An 18598-nucleotide genomic window follows, 5' to 3' on the forward strand; every position below is an offset into this window, starting at 1 on the left:
CTGGAATTGGGTTAGGTTTTTGAATGTTTTTTTTTTATCTGCCTACTAAATGATAGTTTTTAAACTTTAGCTACGTTTATGAAATTTTGTATTTTAGACTAGCTTAGGGGCTTGAATAAATATGCTAAGTTTCATGTGTGTAGGTTAAATACGTTTCAAATTACGAAGGCAATACTATTAGAAGTATCAGAAAAAAAAACAGTAAATATTTTATTTAATTTTTATTTCAAGTAGAACCACTACTATATAAATTATAAACCGAAATAAATGTCACTTACTAAGAAAAAATGACCAAGGCCTCCAGTGCAGCTTTTTCTTAGTATATGACATGTATATACTAAGAAAAAACAAATTATATAAATAATTGACGATCATAATGTAAATTCATATAGATTAGTTTTAAATGATTTATATTGTAATTTAATATTATGAAAGAAATAAATCTAAATCTATTTCGGTTTATAAATTACGAAGGGACCAAAAGTAGTACGTTTGCGTCGCTAGTCCCTTTTTCCAAACTTGGTTGGATATGCTACCGTGTGTCTAGTTCAAAAATACATATATATAAGGTAACCGGTAGTGCAAAATATAGAGCTCTGAAAAAATTAAGCATTTAAAACAACTTCTTTACGATTGGCATGGTCCAAGAGTAATACAGATAATTGTGAGAAATAATAACATGTTTTAAGTAACATTATTTAACTGCTTACGCTATTTTAAAATTTATTACATTTTATTATATTTCATGAGACTTTATTAAATGTTACCTTTGAAACACGTTGCAGACTCAAGGGGCTTTGCCATTAAACTTGTATGAAGTTACTTTGGTGATATTCATAAAAGGTAAAGTATAAAATATTTTTTCCGAGAAAATGACCGTCCCTTGTTGGGTGCCACTTTTTAACAAATTTCTAGTAAGAGATACCCAGGCTATTATCGTTGTTACCGTAAAAGGACAACCTATTTTACGGTAGTAAAGATACTAAGCCCCTTTAGTAACGAAAATGTTAAAGAAATTACGAAGTCACTCACCGTAAAAATTTATTTTGTAATCACTGAACCCGTATTTGCAAAGTAACACAGAATTTTACGATAGTCAAGAGTTTAAAATCCCTACTTGATGTACATAACAAGTGTATAATTTACATTTATTTTTAAAGTGATTTCTGGTAAGCATTTAGCGTATGATGGGCAAGTCTAAATGACTATTACTAATTAATGTAAATAAATGTTTATATATTATCTTGTTTAACTGCATTGGCCCTAGCAATACAAAGACTAACTAACGGACAAATTCTTGTTATGCAATACAAAGCATATATGTATAAATAGTAATAAGTTAAAGCGATTAATTGATATTTTTTTTAGTTTTTAGTTTAGTTTGTAGCCTTTAGCATTAAGTACTTATATTATATTTCTACACCCTTCCACATGTTCACATAAATTGGTGTATATAATTAATATGTTGTCCATGTGTGCAAATAAATAAATGAAATGAAATTATTTGCATGTAACGTGTACTTAATGCAAATAAAGAATCTGAATCTGAATCATAAGTACCTATACCTCTAGTATTGATAATAGCAGTAAGCACTTTATAATAAGGGATGTATTTTAGGTAATCTTTGATAATAAGTTTTAGGTTCGGTTTTGGAATATGTAAATATTTACCAGAATAATTAAAATAAAACAACATTAGAAAACTTTTTGCCCCACGTTGGGTGCCACTTTATAACAAAATTTCTACAGCAATGAGTAAGCCTGCTTACTCAACATAAAATGTATGTACGATACTTGAAGAATCAATACAAAGCTCCTTGATTCCTTAGGGTGTTAATGTTTGTAAATTAAGACGATAAAATTAATTGTAAAAATATATAGATAATCTTAAAGTAACAAATACTTATCCTATAATAAAACTTCGCGAATAATTTTACTATTCAGCTGCAGCGCGAGAGCTGAAATATTTTACAGACAATTTACATAGATTTTATGAATGTGAACTTTAAACATAAGTTAGTCTGAGCTCTTTTGGATGAGGAAATGCATCAATTTTATGGATAATATAAATAAATTAGTTTACTCTTTTGACACGTACAAAGTTTTGATCAACAGAAATGTTCTACATGGAAGTCATGAACAAAAACAAGCGTGTTAGCCGACAGTTAAAAGTTGAGCTTATTTAAATCCAAAAGGTATAGACATTTAATGCCTTATTTTCATTAAAATCCGTTTCTAAATGAAAAAAGAGTAATTGAAACACTAATAAATTGCTATTGGAACAAATTACTTAATTGCACGAAGTATTACTTTTAAACGATAGTAATTACTTAATTACAGTAATAATTACTTTATACTGTACCATTATTTGAAAACTATAAAACATTAAAACATCTGTACCCCTAGTGTACATTTATTCGATAGCGAAATGTGACGAACGCGTTTGCGTTAAGTCTCATTTTGTATGGGATTTTGAATTTCCAAAACGTCCCGCATGGCGCGCTGTTTCTAAATCCTATACAAAATGAGACTTAACGCAAACGTCACGTCACACTATCGAATAAATTTACACTAGGGGTTCTGAAATACTTTATGTATTACATAATAACTCTGAAATACTTTATGTATTATATAATACTTCAATAATAATAGAAACGACAATTCAAAATCGTAATATATTGTTCTATTCTCCATGCGGAGAGCATTAAGTTTCGGCACGCTGTGTTAAACGAAGTTGCTGCTTTCCGGCTTCGTTGAACAGAAAGTAGTGTACACCTCGACCAGTACTTAAGGAAGTCCCAGATTACATTCTTACATTAACGCCCTAGGTATGTAATATACTATATATTTGTTTCTGAGCCATGGGTGTTTTCTGTCTACTATTTAAATATTTATATATAGCTTTGTCTAAGTACCCACAACACAAGCTTTATTGAGCTTACTGTGGAACGCAGTCAATTTGTGTAATAATAACCTAATATTTATTTATTTACTATTAATAACAAAGTCAGCTGAAACTGTATCAACAGTGGCGAAAAGTTGAAATAAATACGATGACAAATTGCCGTTCCTGAAGTTATTTACTGTATTTCTGCTCCAATTCGTAGACGTGCCATAAACTATGTGAGCTCAGTCTTAATGACACGGATTAAATTTATGAGGCTCCGATACATTTCTAATGATTTGGGTATAGTGGTGTGCCACGGGAAATTTCCTATATATAATAAGACGTCACATAGGTCAAACACAAAGAAAAGGGTCACTTTTGCAGACAATAAAAGAGAAGTAATGTAGGGTATCCTGATTTTTTTTATTTGAATCTCAAGTACTGATCTAATCCCGCCTGTATGGGTACAACATAAAATTAGCTTTAATTGCCCTTATCTTTATTATGTCTATGTGCAATTAAGATTCCAACGAGTTAAGCATGTAGGTACTATAAAATATGTATGACCTGCATATAATTACATCGATTAAGTAAAAACCACTGGAAAATCGTAACAAAGTCAATATGTGATTTAAAACATATGATGTGCTCCCAGACGTATCCGTCGACGGCGACATCCTGACAAGCTAATTAAAAAGCGTCTTTATTAACTATCATGTGCATGGGCGAGTGTGACTTGCAAATCGAAATTTGGTTTGGAAAGTCCAGTAGCGAGAAATACAGACTGTGTTGTAGAGCTGCCCCGATGAGTTGTATGTATAGTTGTAGGAGGGCTTGAGCCGAGTTTTCGGAGCTGACATTTGGCGTCAACATCTCCAAGCCGGGTGCGTTCAAGGTTATCAAGACCCGTATTGACAGCAGTTCACCAGTCCGATTTCCGACTCCTCCCACAACTCGCATAATATGCCGGTGGCCGACAGGTGGCGTTTTACGACATCCTTGTAGCGTAGGTATTGCCCGCCAGCCTTGCGTTTACCTGAGGTTAACTCAAAAAACACTGCTTTGGGCAATCTGGACGGCGCCATACGTATTAAGACACTCCATACCCGGAATGCCCGTTCGACATAGAACCTCCGAGTTTTGAATGCGATCTCTGATATAGGTATCTAAAGTCTCATACTATGTACTAGTAAATTGTGAATGAAATCAAGTTATATTAAGCTCATATTTTTTCTTACTGTTATAATATATGATGAAACTTATATATTTTTTTCTGAATAGGTAATTTATAACACTCTAATTAATTAATAAAAAACTAGAGTGTTTATGTTTGGATGTGTGCTTGTTAAAAGTGGTAACAATATTTAGGCATTCAAAACCAGTGTTGGCCGAACGTTAATTAGAATTGAAAAATATTGAAAATTTCAATTCTAATTAACGTTATACCAACACTGTTCAAAACCACACATTATTCCATTTAGTTCATAATTTTTCGTACCGGACATCTTGACACATACCATACTAGCCTACTCAATACTACAGGATTACGCAAAATCACCTGAATTAAGCCACATTTGAATACTTTCAGACTCCAAGCCACTTCGGAGCTATGTGAATGGATGCTAAGTTATTCAGGATTGTTAAACGATATTAATCAGGATTTACTCTGAGCAGTTATGAATTTACTGATATTTTTTTATAAATCAGGTAGTAATTATAGAAGTTTTAGCCTACATTACGTAAAAAAAAAAACATGTCCGTCGTTCCAAAGTTATTAATGCATGTCACTTATTATTAACTTTAAACTGTCCATCACTAAACCACGCCCATCCGATTCAATACCTATATAATTAGACACAAAATACTCTGTTAAACATAACAATCCTACATTGTTCCAAAGAATTAGCTGTGTAATCCATCCTAACCACAGATATCCTTTCAATAGATCCTGCAATATTAGTACAGTCAGCATCAAAAGTAGCGGATAAAATAGCGTTTCATAAGTATCTACCATTCTGTAACAGCTTAACAAAAAGTGATGTCTTTAATATAGAACAACAAGGACTATAAAATATATATTTTTGAACGCGAATTTTAGAAAATTATCTAGTTTTGGAAAAGTTATACGGAATATCAGATACTTTTGGCGCGTTGTTTCATCCGCTACTTTTGATGCTGACTGTACATACATACATATAATCACGCCTATTTCCCGAAGGGGTAGGCAAAGACCACGGATTTCCACTTGCTACGATCCTGACATACCTCTTTCGCTTCCTTCACTTTCATGACATTCCTCATACACGCTCGTCAGTTTAGGGTGCTCTTGACCTGGCCTTTCTTCAGGATTTCCCCTATTTGATCAGAGAAAGTCCGCCGAGGTCTACCCCTTCCAGCTCCCTCTTCTACTTCTCCCTTATACACTCTCTTTGTTAACCTTCTTTCACTCATTCTTTCCACGTGTCCAAACCATCTCAACATACCTTTCTCAATTTTTGTCACTACATCTTCGTTCAGTATTAGTCCCTCGTTTAATATTACTTACAACAAAACAATAGTAAAACATTTAATCACCTACAGAATAAACGTCCAGAATATAATATTGTGTATAATAGTAATCAAAATGGACAATCATAGCTTTGTAATTGTGTTAAAGTTATAGCTTTTTATTAATACGAGTATAATACCAGCCACCCGCCTCGGCTTCGCACGGGTGCAATACAGATAGTCATACTTCAACCAATTTACACAAGACCTTAACGAATTATATATTTATACCTTCCTTTAGAATCACTCTATTATCAATTGGTATAAACCTCATTAAATCCGATTTATTGAGGCACGCTGCGCTAAACAAAGTTATCGCTTTTCGGTTCCGCCGAACAGACAAGAAAAATAGTATATACAATCCTGGGCCAGTAAATAAGTAAGCTTCAGATCACATGAAATTGTCAGCCGAGCGCATGGTCTATACTCTCCTCTCGCTGGCCCAACGGATTCGGAATTTTACATACACATAGTGTTGTGTTCCTGCTGGTGAGTAAGGTTGCCAGAGCTCAACGAGGCGGCGGGGGAGGGGGGTTTAAGGGTCGGCAACGCGCATGTAACTCCTCTGGATTTACAGGCGTACATAGGCTACGGAGACTGCTTACCATCAGGCGGGCCGTATGCTTGTTTGCCACCGACGTAATATATAAAAAAAATTGTTGCGGATATAAGGTATCAAGTTTCCTCACGGAGTGCGCCTTCACAGATTTCGTTAATATTCAAAATCACAATGCAACCACAAATTGAGAGGCCTTAAACTCCATCTAGTATTAAACAGGTGATCTGTGATTCCGTCCCGTGTCTATATCGAAATTGATTGGAATCGTTCCGTAAATTATGGGGGCAGGGGCGCGTTAATGGCAATCCGATCGGCGAAATAATCCCTGCATAACTTTACCCCAATATCCTCATTCGTCTCTATATGTGCTTTGAGAGAACTGGAGCTGCATTTGAACTTTAGACAAATATATCAATTTGAGTACAGTCCAGGTTTAAAATGTACCATCATTATTTACTATCATTATTTTTTCTTATAGGACATCCTCATACCTTACACAAATTGACTAAGTCCTATAGTAAGCTCAAGAAGGCTTGTGTTGTGGGTACTCAGACACCGATATACCTATTTAATACAAATACTTAAATACACAGAAAACACCCATGACTCAGGAGCGAATATCTGTGCTTATCGTACAAATAAATGCCCTTAAAGGGGATTCGAACCCAGTTCTATCGTCTTCATAGGCAGAGTAACTACGCACTAAGTCAGATCGTCGCCGCGCGCCGTCGCGGCCGTCGGTGGCCGGTATTATATTTTTCTCCTACTTTCAACGCATTAGTGAGAAAAATGTATGCATTAGTGTGGTTCACCTTTGTATGGGGACAATTACTTACGGAACAGTTACACTTAATAAATAAATAACGAAAAAGTATTTTATTTGGAGATTATAACATTAAACATCTAAGTCAATGATATCCCAAGTTTTGTAATTTTATCTCAACTACAAAGGGGTGCTCAACCACTTTGAAATGTTTAATGTTGTGCCTATTTTAAAACACCAAAAAAATGATTTCAATTTTTTTTACTTAAGTAGTTGTTTTCACATTATTTGGAGATGTTATTTATATGAGCTATGAAGTAGAGAAATATTATTATTTCTTTTTTTTGTATTTTACTTTAACTATAGTAAAAATCGTTATTTATGTTTTACAAAGGGCCGGTAGAGACGGACTGCAACCCAACTGCAAGTTGTATGGGAACTTGAGTACCTTATTTAATTAGACATGTTACAGCCTATATACCCACACTCGTTTAAACAGCCTTCCTTTACTGCTCAGAAATCTTGCTAACATAATCACTCATGTATGGTACTGTAATGAAGATATGCTTGGAGTTTTCTGCGAGATTTAATTAAAACTAAGAGCTAAGGTGGTCGCCATAGCGCAGAGATTTGATAGACTTAGAGCGTTTTCACACCATCCGATCCGATATCGTATGTCGGATTCGACCACAACATAAATACTTATAGCTCCGTATAAGGTAAATAAAGTCTAAGAAAAAAAACTAAAAAAAAAAATCATGCTCGAATGGCTTAATATCGCCAGATATTAAACACATATCTGTGAAATAAAACGGGCCAAATAGCCTATACCATTTCTATGAGTTTTAGTCCTGTGTCGAAAGATGGCAGTAAATTTAGTTGACTACAAAGTTTACTTTGACAATACGTCTCTATATACAATTCTTTTTGGAGCACAAAGTAGTGAAAATTGAAAAAGCACCGTTGTGTGTAGAGTATTGCGATACGTTTGGCCGATAAAAATAAGCCGGATTTTTTCCACTTGTAAAAGCATTCCTTCTGTTCCTTTAGCTCAGTCTAACCAGCGGAACTTGATCTTAGGATGCATAACAATTGCATGTAATACACTTTCTACATCGAGTTTGCTAAACAAAGTATGGAAGTGTTATAATTATCATATTTTAATAGATATTTTGACGTTTTGTCTATCAAGTGACAAAGTCTGTGCAGTGCAGAGTTAGCCTAGTCCAACTCTAGGAAGTGAAAGGGTTTTCTCGCGGCAGCGAGTACTGACTTCCTCAGTTTTACAGTGGAGATATTTATAGCGAATGAATCCGAGCGATCCGAGTGATTTACCACAGTCGATATATGGGAGCGACAGGTCGTATTGCGCTGATACATTCTCGCGTAACCGTAAGCTTTCTAGGCGCTCGTGTTTGATAAGCAATTGGAATGCATCTCAAATGTACGGGTAGATGGTGAAACCGACCGAAACGCTGGTAGCGGTTGGGTGCTTAGGTAGGATTAGTCAATTGAGGCTCTTTCCTCATACACGTTTCCACTCAAGGGACTCCACGGGATTCCACGTGCCAGATTTACCGATCGTCACGCCCACATATCAACTGTATTTATTTGAAAAACACACAATGATGGCCACGTGAAACAAATTGTATTTCCTACATTCACGAACTAACTTTTGTTAACTTTGTTGCCTTGGGTAATTTAGTTTACCATAAGACTTCCTTGTTGACTATCCTCTCATTTTGTTATATATTTTTCCTTGAACTTGTATTGCCTAATCAATAAGAATGATAGATGATAACAACAGCTACTAACAGGCCATGATGTGTTTTAATTTTCCATTCAATGTAAAAACGTATACTTTCACGCAAAAACAATACATATCGCTATTTATATTCCAAAAACATTCAGTGTTACCGTCATACATATCATACCTATCAAACCAATCACAATGCTGGTAAAATTCAATAATAATAGAAAAACCTATACACTATAAAAAAGGGAAATCAATAAAAAGACCTATGCTTTGATATTCGTAAAACTGTCAGAGCTACCCTCGTAAGTGTAAACCGAGTGCAATGCTGCGAACAAGGCTAACAGCTCAATGCATAGACAATAAGATTAGTGATTCAGCCCTCTCTTGCATTCATGTTCACGGCAGGTTCAATCGCTTAGGTTTATCAAGCAAATCCCATGTGTGAATGGTCAAGGCACATATGCAATGTTAAGATTTAAGCTACTCGACCGTATTCGAACATTGCTTCTAAGGGATCACTGCGTTACGATAAAGATCTGTCACTGTCAAAAGTGACAATTCTTCAACCAAAAATAACACTTGATACTTAGAGTGCGGTATCGTACCGCATGATCTATTTGACCCTCAGTCCTTCAGAACACGGAGCGTAAGCGTATCGTAAAAAGTTACGAGTACGAGACGCGTAGAGTTCTGGGGATCAAACGTCACGTAAGCGTAATCGTTTTACAGCGCGGCTTACGTGGGCGATGACTCGCGAATGCGACGCGGTGCGGCGCGGCGCGGCGTGGCGGCCCAACGGCATTCGGAGATGGCCCACGTAGGACACTTCCATAGGTATCAAAGGATTAAATTCACCCCCGCCGCTTCGCGTTCGCGAGTTATTCGCTCAGGTAAGACTGCCTTATTGAAATCTCATTAGTCGAAATCATGGTCTCACTGGCGTCAGATGTCGTCGGCGGATGTATCGACAATCGGCCTGATTCGAAGAATGAGATACGATAATGATAATTTCTGGTTTAGATACGTATTTAGATATCATTTGTATGTCGTATAATCGACACAAGCAGCTCGATTAGGGCAACCGATGTCACTTTGACGTTAGAAATATTGTAGATAGATTTTATTGGGATCACATCGGAATCGAAATAAACATCAATTTTGACATGTTGTTTAGTTATCGATCTTCTAAATATCTTTCCAAGATCTTAAACGTGTCTGTAGCATTCTTCGAATCGGGCCGTGTCTTATACCTTCCCGTCAACTGAAGATTATTTATTGTTCGATTAAAAAAAAAAAGTTTATTCACATTGTTTCATGCCTTATAAATATTTACAATATACTTCTGCCAAACCACAGAGTGGTTTGTTGGCAGACGACGAAGCTCCTATAATATGCAAGCTAGGTAGTATATATGTTACTTATATTTTTATCTATTTAACCCCTTACCGCATGCGCAGCCCTATATGGCAGTTATAATATTCAATTCTATTGATAGCTATTAAAGTTTATTTTTAAACAGATATAATACTTTTGTTTACGACATCAGAAGATTATGTCAGAAGTTTTGTTTTTATACGCCTGTATGACACTACGCCTGTCGTAATGACGATATAAATCTCATACGCTACGCTACGACTACGCTTCGTGTTTGGATTTGTTTGAATTTGAACTTGTTCGTGCTTGTAGCACTCTCGTTCTACACGCCTTTTACGCCTACGCTCCGTGTGCTGAGGGCCTTAGAAGCATTGTTCGAATTGGGCTGGCCGACTTGCACCAAATAATAATAAGCTTTTGGCCCAAAAAATAATTTTTGGTAAGTAAAAGTTTTTATCGCTGATTGTACTTTTCTTTAATGGAGGCAATTGTAACAACCGCAAACACAATTAAGTTGCGTTGTTTTATCAGGTAGAATTGAATTTTTGGTGACGATTTTGAATGATAAATATTCAATAATGGTCATTTTAACTTGATTCGTAACATTTTAGTTAGTATTTTCCTCGTGTTGGTGTAGTAAAAAAATATGTTTCACTTGGTAGGATACATGTTGAACCCTCGTGCTCAAGATTATAAGTTTTTTTTTTCTAATCTCTAGCTACGCTCATAGTCAAATGTTTTACTAACTCGGGTATAAATATTAGTAAGTGGGGTTAAACAACAACTTGTAAAACAAATATTTTTACTGCTGAGTGACGTTAATCAGTCGACTAATTTTGGTTAAACTGCTCCTTAGTCAAACGGAATTAGTAAACACTCTGGTAGTGATAGTCGCTCAATTATTCAAGGCACAGTCTAGCGAGTGAGATCTCTGTTACGTCATGGGTCGCGCTACATATGGTCATGGACTGGACGCACGCGGCGCGGCAAGCGCGGCGGCGGGCGCCGCGTGCGTCGTTTGTTTTACCAAAAGCATATTTTTAATATTCAATTAGAGTGACGGCAGTACGGATATGATGGTCGTTCTTCTGATATGATGAGCAGGATAAAACGGTGTCCGTTATTTTATCACGTGGATATAGCTATTCATGAAACGCCTGAAGATTTTTATTTAGTTGTCTCTTTATTTCGTTAGATTTTAATCAAATTTCGCTGGCTTGATAAGCTTCTCATTGTGGGCGGAATAAACATGAAAAAAAACCGGCCAAGTGCGAGTCGGACTCGCACAGGAAGGGTTCCGTACCATTATCTATAAAAACGGTCACCCATCCAAGTACTGGTCCCGTTTGACCCTTTGGGTACGGAACCCTAAAAATGGTTCCGAAAAAAAATCCGTTGAGCTACGAAAAAAAAAAAGATTTTTTAGGACAAACCGTGAAATTGTGCTTATATTGTTCAGCATGAATAGGACTCAATAGTTTCACCAAATTATAACGATATTTACCTACAAATAAATAAAAAACCGGCCCCAGATTTAATTGAGAAATGGTATAAAATTACAATTTGTTTTAAAATATTTACATGACGGCTTTTTTTTTCAATCAACGTCAACGTTCGAATAAAATAAACACATAGTTCCGTGGAACTTTCGCATTGGCCGAACAAAAATGAAAATTTCACATATAAACTAAAACTTCATAATTATATTTCTAGGAAAAAAATCTAGTGCTGAAACTAAATCTAACTTTAACTGATATTACGCCGAGTCTTTAGTTTTATCCAGTGGATAATTTAATTAAATCATGTGTTTCTGCAAAGCTATCACAAAAATACTGCTGGCATTTAATTTAATATTTATCATTTATGTGGATGATATTTTAACAAAATGAAATTAAAAGCTGTTCGCTTTTTATTACACTGGTTTGAGGATTCTTAATTAAAATATTTGCATCCCATAAGGCGAAATAAAAAAATATATATTGTACGTAAAAACTCGGCATACTAGTTTGAGCGATACGGCCCGGTTTGAACTTTAAGATACGTCAAAAATTTCCTAAAGATACGATATGGTTTGGATATGGATTGGATATGTCAGTGTCAAAAGTGACGTATTTGTTTGAATAAATTTCACTTTTGACACTGACATATCTAAACTATATCGTATCTTTAGCAAATGTCCGACGTATCTTAAATTTCGAATCGGGCCGATAGTCATCAATTCGCTCGCTGATTCTGCCCATTCACTTAGGGTCGGCGCAGCATGTCTTTTTTTCCATGCTTGTCTGTTGCGCTCTCTCTAATTTGAGCGACCTTAGTCAAAACTGAGAGTGATCACTTATACCTAAGGATTAAATAGAGTTTATCGATATATTCCCTATATTCCCTACTTGTTAATTTCGCCCCCAAAAATCCGATATATGCTAATTTGATACCTAATCATAAAATCCCTTCGTATTCATGTGATTATAAATGACTTGTCTCAACGAGTCTGAATTTACCTGCCTAGCAAAACGGACTTCAGAATTACGGTCCGAATAAATGAGGTAATTGCACTATTGCTTGAACAAAGTGGGATAATGTGTTGAACAAAGTGGGATAATGTGTGGAACAAAAGGTGGCTCCGATCCGGTGATTTCGGTTTCGTTTCATTCAGCCGTGAACACATTTTATTAAGGTCGGGGATGAAATAAATTAGCCTGACCCTTCATGTTTTCCGGTTTAAAACAGCAAGGCGGATCAATTCAAAACAGTAATCGAATACCGGCATTAACTTGATACAAATTAACAGGTCTTTCATTTCGATACTACGGTTTTCAAAGTATATTTTTGCCTTGTCTGTTAATTTAATAACGACCCACAACTCCCACGGGGGACTGCTGATAACACATCGCACTGATCGTAAGACGTATTAAACGAACTTTACAATTTTAATATTGTTTTATGTTAAAATAAACACATTTATAATTGTATTTAATAACATTTATGTGATCATCAAGGAAAACAAACAATTAAATCAAAATATTTTTGATTGTATTCGGTTTTAGTTCCTATAATAAGAAGTGTGGACTGCATTATGCAAACGAGGCATAATAGGTACTTTACATAGTGTCATCATCAAAATTAGAATGAAACACATTCATCACTTCTGCTGCTTTAAGAGCTTCAGATACACTCGGAGTGGTACAAGTTTCTTCTCAGTCATCGTCATTGTTAGGCTCAGGACCGTTTTGTCCACAATCTTATTTCGTCACTTTCTTAAATCGACCGCAATGCCATGTCGTCAGCTGTACAATTCATAAATCGTCACCTTTCTAACTCGTCATTCATCCATTCATTCATACGTCATTACCTTTTTTATCACAGTCCTAGATCGTCTACATTCCCATTTTGACCACAGTGCCAGCTCGTCAATCGTCAACATTATTGTACCATCCATTATCCTGATTGTCTTCTATAAATAAGACAACATGGAGTTTTGCCAACTAAAATTTTAACCTCCATCAATGCCATGGTCCACTGTGGACCATATAGGAATAGGACGAGTTAGAACTGTGGACCACATAGGAATGTCGACAAGATAGGAATGCGACAATATAGGAAGGTTGACGAATCAGAACTGTGGACCATTTGGCAATAATGGCAAGTTAAGAAGGTGACGAAATAGGATTATGGACGAATCGATCCTGAGCCCCATTGTTATTGTCACTATTCTTGATTGAGGACATTTTATAGAAAATTTTCGTCAGTCTGCTCCTTACACGTATTAGAGCATCGTCGACAGCAGAATATTGTTCAAGTTCTTCATTTCCTACGGGTCCTTTATTCAGAGCTCTGGCCCAAACAGACAGCGGCACATCATCATCACAATCAACGCTCGTCGTCGTTACAGCCGAACAATTTCTGCTTGAGTTAGTCCAACCAGAGCTCATCGTGCTTTGCCATGCCGTCCTGCAGGTTACGATGCCACTCCGTTATAAGTGGAGTCGTAATAAACGGTTGTAGTTAAGTACTCTCACAGTAGCTCATATTGAAACCAAATATATGCCCATACTTCGTCGTCGTCGTCGACGTCGCTAAAAATGGTTGGTTGTTATGTTACATGTGAAGTCTAATAGCAGGGATATTGGCTTTGACTAAAAATAATTATAATTAGATATGTTCTTGTTATTTCTTTAATTTTATTATTTATCTAAAAGTAGTTCTGCGCCATGATCGGTCCCAAATAGGAATGTGCAAGTTGCAGAATATTCTCAAAATATCCGCAAATTTCTGGAAACTTACATAAGATTGTTCTCATAAAAGTGTCCATTTAAAAAATCCTATTCGGAATATAGAGTTACTCGATGTTCTTAACTGTTAACTACTGTTTCATATAACATTTACGTTAATATTGCATCTATTGCAAGTAACATATAAATGGAAACTAACTATAAGAAGATTTGGGAATAAACGTGCAGCAGAAAAAATCCATGAACATATCATGAGAAGTTTGCAATTGCTGAAAATTCTCTTCGGCACATTGCAAGTCCAAAAACACCCACGTTCTAAGCCGATGGAAACTTAGACGATCTATTCAACCCGATGCAGAGGACCTACCGCGAAAACCGAAATTCGTAAATTGGGGGATCTTTCTCTTTTACTCCAATGAAGGCGTAATTAGAGTGACAGAGAAAGATGCTCGCAAGTCGCGAATTTCGATTTGTTCTTGTTCTTCTCTGTATAGGCCAGGTATGGTTGATTGCGATATTAACTAAATGCCGTAGCAAACTTGTTAATATCGTATTTTAAATTTTAATGCTCCTGAAGACCTTTGTATACTTAATTAACGTTACAACTCAACAACAACTAACGTAACGTAGGATTACAGTATTTGCTTTGACGGATCGTACAATTAATATAACTTATGCCATATAAAATCATTAATCAAATGATTAAGTATCGAACTGTTATGTAATTGAGTAAATTTAATAAGGAAGTTTAAAACCTCACCTCAAACAAGAATATAAAGTTAGAAATGGGATTCAATGATTTAACATTTAGGATATTGATAATATTACAAAACAAACTTATTTATAAATAATTTAAATTAAAGGAAAGAGGAGAGAGGCAAATTAGATAGCACCGTCGAAGTACGTTCAAGTCAGTAAGCGTGCAAAGGGCGGATCGTGTTGAAAATTAGTATTTTATACAATCGTGACATAAGATTTTCAGTCGAGAACCGTGTTTAGGCAACGAAGCTTGCCTAATTAAGGTACGAGATTGAAGCTTGACTATATCACTATTGCATACAATAATTTTTCTACGAGTCATCTGAAATAATACTTTTCTTATTATAAAACCCAAATAATTCATGAAAATTGGTAAGTAGACAAAAATGTAGTACAAAAGACATAAACTCTGCGACTCCGCGCCGCCCCGCGCCCCTCGCCCGTTTCTAGTATTTTCTATGGGAGCGCGGCGGCACGTGTTTGATCAATTTTTTTATAGTTGACTACAGCGTATCGAAATAGTATTCTATACAATCGTAATATAATATAGAGCTTTATAGTGGAGTGCCGTGTTTAGGCAACGAAGCTTGCTGAGTTGCCTAAATAAGGTACGACATTTAAAAGCTTGATTATATCACTATTGTATACAATACTTTATCTACGAGTCATCTAAAGTAATACTTTTTTTTACTATCAAACCTAATAATTAGTGAAAATTAGTAAGTATCTTAGTAGACAAATAAACACTCACCCCGCGCCTCGCGCTCAATTAGTCTTTTCTATGGGAGCGCGGCGGCACATGATTGGTAAAAAAAATAATAGTTGACTACAGCGTATCGAAATGAATCTTATAGTTGAGTGGATGTGATGGTAGTTGAGCATGAAAATTACGCAATTATAGTTAGGTAGACGAAATCTTAATTTAAGCATTACAGTTGACGAGTATTTTTTTTTTCTTTGTCATTTCTACATGGATAAAGTCACACACACAGTCGTATAACAATAACATTATGCTTAAATTGGCTTCAGGTACAAGTTGGAACCCAGCAACGTATTGCGTTGCGACTGCAGACAACAGCCCGCCTGACTTCGAATTATTTCACAGAAATGCATAGAAATCAGTATTTCAAGCAAATTTGTATTTATTTGAAGCCAACTTAAGCATAATGTTATTGTTTTACGACTGTGTGTGTGACTTTATCCACGTAGAAATGCCAAAAAAATTTTTTTTCGTCAACTGTAATGCTTAAATTAAGATTTCGTATACCAAACTATAATTGCGAAATTTCATGTATGGGCTCCCACTCAACTGTAAGATTCATTTCGATACGCTGTAGTCAAGTATATTTTTTTTTTACCAATCATGTGCCGCCGCACTCCCATAGAAAAGACTAATTGACACAGTACATAGTAATTGACTCGACTGCGTGTTGACACGTCGCAGGGTTGTACCTTTATGCCTCGGCTGCTTAGGATTATAAGAGAACTGCCGAGTAGCTAATATATATATGATATAACTTAGTAAGTACTGGAATAATCTTCTTTTCCTGTTTAACATTTTTTAGTAGATTCGCAGTCCGCATAATGCGATGCAAATGCTTGAATATTCTAACTAAAAATACTCTACAAGTCTGGTGAATAGGAAGACGAATAGCGAGCTCCCATTTAATTTTTGTAAAGTTCCTTACTTGTTTAAAGATTGGAGATATAAAAATACCCGTAGTTTCATATTGTTACAATAAAGGTCATGTTTCTTTTAAATTTACATGTCAGAAAATGTTAACTCAGTGTATCTTCTTTTAATATACAGGTATGTAAAGAAATATAAAAAAGTTAAATGTAGACAAATTTTGAAAGTGTATATTTTATCGTGTAACATTCATTATTTAACTTAATTCACCGATAGATAGCGTTAGTGGCGATAGTGGCGATTTTGGAAATTTATTTGGTTTATTTTTGATGGCAATTTACTAACTAACTAACTATTGTGTAGCAGTGGTCTTGGCGTCCAAAACGAGAGAACGCCACCTGTCCCGATCCTGTGCCACTTCCTACCAGTTATCGGCTTTGAGTTGGCACAGATCCGCCTGTACACTGTCGCTCCAGCGGTATCTGGGCCGACCCACTGGACGGCGACCAGTCGGTTGTCCCAAATAAGCTCTCTTAACACCTCGATCCTCACCCATCCTCAGTAAATGGCCGAACCAGCGAAGTCTGTGGCATTTCGTTTCGCCGATGATATTGGGTTCGGCCACTAACTCCTCGATTTCGGCATTCTTACGGATCCTCCAGATGCCGTCATCTCTTTTGATAGGTCCCAGGATCTTCCGTAACACCTTTCTTTCCGCTACCAGGAGCTGACTCTCTTCTTTCAGTGTTAGTGTCCAAGCTTCGCAGCCATTCATAAGGATTGGTATTATTATAGTTTTATATACCCGTAACTTAGTATTTCTGCTGAGAAGCTTGGACGCCAACACCTTATGGAGGGCTGCGCTGCATCGCAGGGCGTTCTGGATGCGTATATTGATCTCCTCCTCTCTGGTGTTTGTGTCGGTAATCGTGCATCCGAGGTACCGAAATTTGTTTGTTTAAGATATTTTTAAAATTATTTAGACTAACATGTATGAATTATTTTGCATTTAAGACAACAATTTAGCGATTTGTCGTTAAAGAAAATGAATAACTACCTAAATAAGTCAAAAGATGGCACTTTGTTCCCAATGCGTATTTTCTACAACGCGGTGTTAAGATTTTTCCAGGGTTATATATAATAAGGTTCAGGGAATAAGGGCCTACGCTAGCTGGCGCGGGTGCACGGAGCGGACGAGCGGTTTAACGAAAAATACTATGAGCAACGCTAACTGAAGCGGACGCGTGCGGCGGATTTCACCTACAAATAGCACCCGCGTGCGTGCGCACGCGGCGGGCGTCCGCGTCAGCTAGCGTAGGCCCTAATAGGTCATCAGTCTCTCAGGGCAAAGAGATATAGGACCGGACTTGTCCGGTCGACTACCATTATGTCAAAAACAAAAACATTATTCCAAGTACTGTATGTCGTTGTTTTTGGACCTCGTACACAAAATAACACCCTATTAATCTATGTTTTAATTTGAAATAAAATACTACGTATGTAAGTAGATTAGGTTTGTTTCAGATATATTTTCAAAATGTGTTCACCTTTACTAAATACTATTTAGTTTAAACCTGGCCTCTATACCTACATGTGCTAATGTTAATGATATTAACATAAACACAAAATGTTAATCAACCCGCCCCGGCTTCGCACGGGATATACAAAATCTTAACAAATTATACACCTAAACTCCTCAAGAATCACTCTATTGATAGGTGAAAACCGCATAAAAAATCTGTTCTGTAGGTCGTTTTTTAATGTATTACAAACATACAGACACACAGACAGACGCGGCGGGGACTTTGTTTTATAAAGATACCTATTAATCATATTACGCATCTACTTGGCCACACAGAGGACACACTTGTGACGTCAATCGATAGCTTGAACTTGGTGATCGAAGCCATGTCCATCAAAATTTGATACTATCGAGTCTATCGACTAATGAACACACGCGTGCTGACTTGGGGCACGCGCACGTCACAGGGATTATATCGGTAAATAAGATGATGATATACTTAGTATAATTAATTAATTACACTAGCTTCAGCCCCCAAGCAATTTTCATATTTTTAAGCGTTTGTGCATTAT

The 18598-nt window shown here is 36.2% G+C and overlaps 1 protein-coding gene across 1 annotated transcript in view; it reads right to left on the reverse strand.

Moving 5' to 3' along the window:
- The window catches only part of LOC133526817 (limbic system-associated membrane protein-like), a 148747-nt gene that overhangs the window by 108080 nt on the left and 22069 nt on the right, over window positions 1-18598 (reverse strand). The gene's annotated exons all lie outside the window — the stretch shown is intronic.

This window comes from Cydia pomonella, chromosome 17, assembly GCF_033807575.1.
Source record: "Cydia pomonella isolate Wapato2018A chromosome 17, ilCydPomo1, whole genome shotgun sequence".
NCBI classification, from domain to species: domain Eukaryota; kingdom Metazoa; phylum Arthropoda; class Insecta; order Lepidoptera; family Tortricidae; genus Cydia; species Cydia pomonella.